The sequence below is a fragment of the Malus sylvestris genome, chromosome 2 (assembly GCF_916048215.2).
Source record: "Malus sylvestris chromosome 2, drMalSylv7.2, whole genome shotgun sequence".
Lineage (NCBI taxonomy): Eukaryota > Viridiplantae > Streptophyta > Magnoliopsida > Rosales > Rosaceae > Malus > Malus sylvestris.
In genome coordinates, this window is record NC_062261.1 from 31,054,817 (window position 1) to 31,060,816 (window position 6,000).

Below are 6,000 nucleotides of genomic sequence, written 5' to 3' on the forward strand. Positions count from 1 at the left end.
GTTGTGTTCACTGGAGACAATGATCAAATGATTGAAGACTTTAAGCAGGATATGATGAAACAATATGAAATGACCGATCTTGGGTTGCTGCATCATTTTCTAGGAATTAGAGTTGTTTAAATTGAAAGTGGTATATTCATTCACCAGGGAAATTATACAAAAACTTTGTTGGAAAAGTTTAGACTCAAGGATTGTAAGCCTGTGAGTACACCTTTTCACTCAAATGCCAAGTTGTGTAAGGATGATGGTACTGAACCAGTAGACTCAAACCATTATAGAAGTATTGTGGTAATTCTACTTTATCTATCAGCAACCAAACCTGATATTATGTATGTTGCTAGCCTCCTCAGCCAAAAGGGTACTCATATATGTGCAAGGAACCATTGATTATGGTGTTTTCTATGAAAAGGAAAGTCATCAATCCTAATTGGATTTTGTGATAGTGATTGAGGTGGCAGTGAGGATGATATGAAGAGCACATCGGGCTATGCCTTCACTTTTGGCTCAGGTGCATTCTCTTGGGCATTTGTGAAGCAACAAAGTGTTGCTCTATCCACAGCTGAAGCTAAGTATGTCAGTGTAGCTGAAACAACATCTCAGGCAATCTGGTTAAGGTTCATTCTCAAGGATTTTGGTGAAATGCAAGTAGATTTAACACCAATTATGTGTGACAACATGTTTGCTATTAATAATGACAAAAAATCTTGTGTTCCATCACATTGGACACATGTATGTCTCAGATTAGAAGTGAAGTGTATGGCTTAGATGAACAATAGCACATGTGTAATTTAAAGGACAATGTACCTGAGGTTGTAGCTAGATAAGGATGAATAAAAGGAATGAATCAATCAATGAAATCACCTAGAGGAGCAGCTATGATTTGTTTACTATAAAATTCTCTGAAAACATTCTTCGAAATTCTTTTTATTCTTTTACCTTTTTCTTTCATAAGTTTTACCAAAAATTCATCCGATATTCAATCAATCATAAGCTTCTTTTCTTTTAACAAAAAATAAAATAAAAATCTATATGGTTATTATGTTTAATAGTGGATTCAAAAGCAACCAATAAGAAAAAGTCCTAGCTGAAATCTAAATTGGTGTACTGAAAGATTTTGGTTTAAACGAATCTATTTTAAGACTCATCTTTCAAAACTTATACAATGTAAAAAACCAAGAGCCTCACAATCCATGTTATCCTAAAATAGAAAATAATAAAATTTCCAATAACAACTTCACCGTATCAATGAGTGCTCCAAGGCGATCCCCGAAGCTAAGTTGCACAATAGTTGCATCAGAATCTGAATCTTGATCGATCATAACAACTGCATCAGAAGATAATCAGCATCTTGATCAGACATTTGCAATTTAAAACATTCATCAACTTGTTGGTAAATGATACAATCTCGTCAGACAATCAAAAGTCAGTGTAGATGTATTATTGCATTGTGAAGCAATTCTCCAACTCTAAAAGTTCTTAGATTTGATTATGAACCACTCAAGAATAATGAAAATTTAACATGCAAATAAAATATTGACAAAAGAAAAACGAAAAATGGGTCCATCAGAGGTCTAAATGTGCGTCCTTCTGGGAAAAAAATGCCTAACAGAAACATGACTCTCGTTAAATGTCTAAAAAAGAAACAAACTCTCCAATTGTAGATGTCTACCAAAGGAAATATACTGCTTTCCTCGTCTAGCAACGTGGCTTATAAGAAAACACGATGTAAAGGCCTCATTTCTATGGAAAATATTAGCAGACACCATCACAATAGATTATATGGACAATAAGTTCTACCTAGTTTCACTTGATGTTGTGAATACCACCTGTTTAGTTTAAGCACACATAACACCGATTGAACTAAATATACTATCCTCTAACAAGACTAAACTAGTTTTTTTTTATCCTCTTTTAGTTGACATGGTATAGGGTTTTGGACCATGATTGGTGGTCCATCGACTCTAATTGGTCTTCATTTTCAAAATATTGCTTATACACTTTCTAACATGTCATTTGTTAGTACTAATTAAAAAACAAGTATGATTAAAACACATTCTACGTGTTGACAACGAATATATGAAAATTATCAGTCTTATATGACAAGAAGCATGTAGATGAACTTAAATGGAGAGGTAACTGATAAAGAAATTTTTTTCTTAAACTAACTTCTCTCTTTAAGCAATTTGGGTAAAACTTTTTGGTTAGAGCTACATTTTCCTAACGTACCTTCTAACTTGTTTACAACCAAACCAAATGCAAAATCCCAATAAGTTGAAACTCCCAAGTCAACTCCAAGTCCATTTTTGTAAATTCATCTTTTTTTTTTCAATTATATCTTTGTGTCACATCACTAACCTTAAAAAGGGTACAAATATTGTCCTAAAATGGTACAAATAATAAAGAAAGTAAGAAATCATGGCTTTTGCCTATGCAAGAAAATAATTGAAAAATAATCTCTTTGCTATATCAAGACTTAAGTTTGAATTTCTCTGCCGACAATTCCTCTTGATGGACAATTTGAAAATCAACAATTATAGTAAAAAGGACTAAACTTTCTTTGTAAGTCCTCAAAGAGGTTTGTAGTATGCATGGGTAGCATCCCCATCCCCTAAACTTTGTTGTTAAAAGAAATTAATTGAAAAATAAGGGAAAAATTTGCAAACAATAAAAAGACCCAAAACCTAGATAAAGGGCCCTAAGGGCATGTTTACATACCCGTAATTAGAATCCAAACAAGGAGTTGAATTCTGATTACGGAGTATTGAAGCATTTACTAATTTTGGAGGAATCAAAAGAGTGACAAGCCCCACACGAATTAAGGAATCCAACTCCCCAAAATGGAGGAATCAGACTCCTTAGATGGATTTTGTATTTGAGTTCTGGAAGAATGAGGGAACGGAAATGCATTTTTTCTACCTATTATGCCCTCTTAATATTTTTAAAATTTCAAGTTTCCCCACAACAAACCCACCGCTTACTGCGCACTCTACCTTTATGCGTCTGCGCCTCACCTTCCACTTCCCTGTGTGACCGTGCTTCACTTCCCAACCCACCACCTCAAGAACCCCATCCATGTATCCCCAAACAAAATTTAAAAATCAAACACCCAAGTCTTGAAAATAAGCAATTCAAGCCCATACCCAAACCCACAAATCTGTGGAAGCAACCACTCAAAAAACCCCTAAAATTGTGAAATACTTTGCAGGGAGAAGAGGTGGTGGCTATGGGGTTAGGTGGGTGGGGAACATGAAGGTGAAGGTAGGGGAGAAAAGATACGAAGAATCGCAGGAAGAGGAGGAATGTTTTATTCAATTGGGTTTGAATAAGGGCATTTTTTTTATTTCACAAGTCCACTCGAGGAAGAAAAGAGAATCATGGCTCTAGTGAAGAGCACTGGTGACTACTCTTATGGGAATCATGAAAGGATGAGGATGATTGAATAGGTGTTATGTTTCAGCAATTGGTCGCCATAACCCAAGAGGAAGATAGGAATCATGGTTCTAATAATTCTAGATAAGATTTGCAGAAGGGTGTTTAATATTTTAATATTAGTTGTTTAATATTTTAATATTGTAAAAACAATAAATTTGTATATGAATATTATTAGTAATACAATAAATTTGTCTACAAATTTAATATTTTGGAATAAGGGTATTATAGTAATCACACTAGTTTTCATTCTGATTCATGTACATTAGTAAACTTATATGAATTTAGTACTATTTATATTCCGATTCCATAACATTTAAGTAAACAACTTCAACATGAATCTGATTATGACTCCTCATTCCAATTTCTCCTTAATTCAATTCCATCTTGATCCAATTCCTCATATTTTGATTCCGGTTGCGTAAACGAGCCATAAATTTAAGGGTACGTTAACGAAAAGGGCTTGGGCTAACTTTCATTTAACCACAAACCACATAGTAATTTTATTTAATGAAAAAGACATGAGTTTTAATGAAAAAGGACAAAAACTAGAAGAAAACAAGCCCAAATAAAAGGTCCACGAGCTAGAAGCGAGAGAGTGTTCCGTGGTCTAGAACTATTTGAACCAGTCAATGGAAGTCGTTCTGGAAATTTCATGTAGATTTTTGTATCTAGATCCCCATAGTGATTTGCGGTTATCACGTCCATAAGCTGCATATAAAGGTTTTTGGAAACTACCAAACTGATAAGGTAACGGAATGTTATGACGTTCATTATGGGGGAATACGTTTCCTCGTAAACAATCTTCGGGCATTAAAAGAAGCCTTGAGCTACAACGTGTGCTTTGTATCGCACTATTTCATTTTTCTCATTATGCTTCCTTACCAAAACCCACTTGTAGCCTACGGGCTTCACATGTGGTGAAGTAGGAGCTACATGCCCAAACACCTTATGTTTCACAAGCAAATCGAGTTCGACCTGGATTGCTTATTTCCAGTTTGACCAATCCGTTCTACATTGACATTCATCACGGAACGTGGTTTAATATCATCGCTAAGCATGATGTCGGAAGCAACTGTATACGCAAGTGCATCATCGACAATTATCCCATTCTGATTCTAATCCTCATCTAATACTGCGTAATGGACCGAAATCTCACGATTCTCAAGAGGCATGTATGTCTCATCTAAGACATCATCGTAATCTAAAATAACCTTATACTTTGGAACAGATGAGTAAGCAATGGTTAGATTCATACTAGGGTAACTAGTTTGTGTCGTTTTCCTCTTCTGAGGTTGTGAACCATTTGAACCAGGGGATCTACCATGCTTCAGGGTAGGAGTAGGTGATTGGCTAGCCGTCAGTGTACTGGGCAGCATGGGAGGTGCGACCGCCTCACCCTTGGGGACAGTCCAGCCTTACAAGGCGATGATACGACGTACGTTAAGTACACCCATCCTTGCAGGTGCGTTTGCAGTGGGTATATGTGATCTCGTCACTTTTGCTAGATCAATAAAAGTATATGGCATGCTTTGAGCGATGCTCCGAAGATCTAGAATACGTCGTACTTCAGTTTTAGACTGAGGGGTGCAGGGATCTAAATGAGATACAATGGGAGTAATCCATGATAATTCGCGACATTCTACAGGAACGTTAGTGATCTTATCTTCCCATAACAACTGGAAGAATGTTTCATCGAAGTGACAATCCGTAAAACGTGCAGTAAAGAGATTTCCTGTCAAGGGTTTTGAGTAGCGAATAATGGATGGCGAATCATAACCAGTATAGATTCCCATTTTTCTCCGATGATCTATTTTGGTACGTAGTTGCGGTGCTATTAGCACATAGACTGCGCACCCTAAACACACACAAATGCATGACGTCAGGCTCGTATCCAGTAACCAACTGTAATGGTGAATGAGGTTGGGTAGCCGTGGGCCTTAGGCGGATCAACATAGTTGCGTGCAATATTGCATGGCCTTAGGCAGTTACCGACAAGTTGGTTCGCATAACCAAAGTCCAAGCTATCGTTTGAATACGCTTTATGAAAGCTTTTGAAAGACCGTTTTAGGTGTGAACATGGGGTACATGATGTTGAACTTCAATCCCAAATGACATGCAATAATTGTCAAAAGTTTGTGACGTAAACTTTCCAGCATTATCCAGTCAAATCAACTTGATTGGATAACTAAGGTGGTGAGCCCTGAGCTTAATAATTTGTGCTAGAAGTTTCGCAAATGTAGCATTGCATATGGACAATAAGCAGACATGTGCCATGTGACCATCGCGTCGATGCATCAACCAACACCATGAAGTATCTAAATGATCCGTATGTTGGTTAGACAAGTCCACAAATATCCCCTTGAATCCTCTGAAGAAACTTAGGGGGTTCGTGAATTATCTTTGTAAGTGAGGGTTGAATGTTCAACTTCCCTAGAGAGCATACTTTACAAAACGGATGGTCGGGATAAGATTTTAGGTGATGTTCATGTGATACTTTGAGGATATGGTGCATCATATCTCGTCTAGGGTGCCCCATTCAATCATGCCAAAATAAGAGAGTGCTCTAGA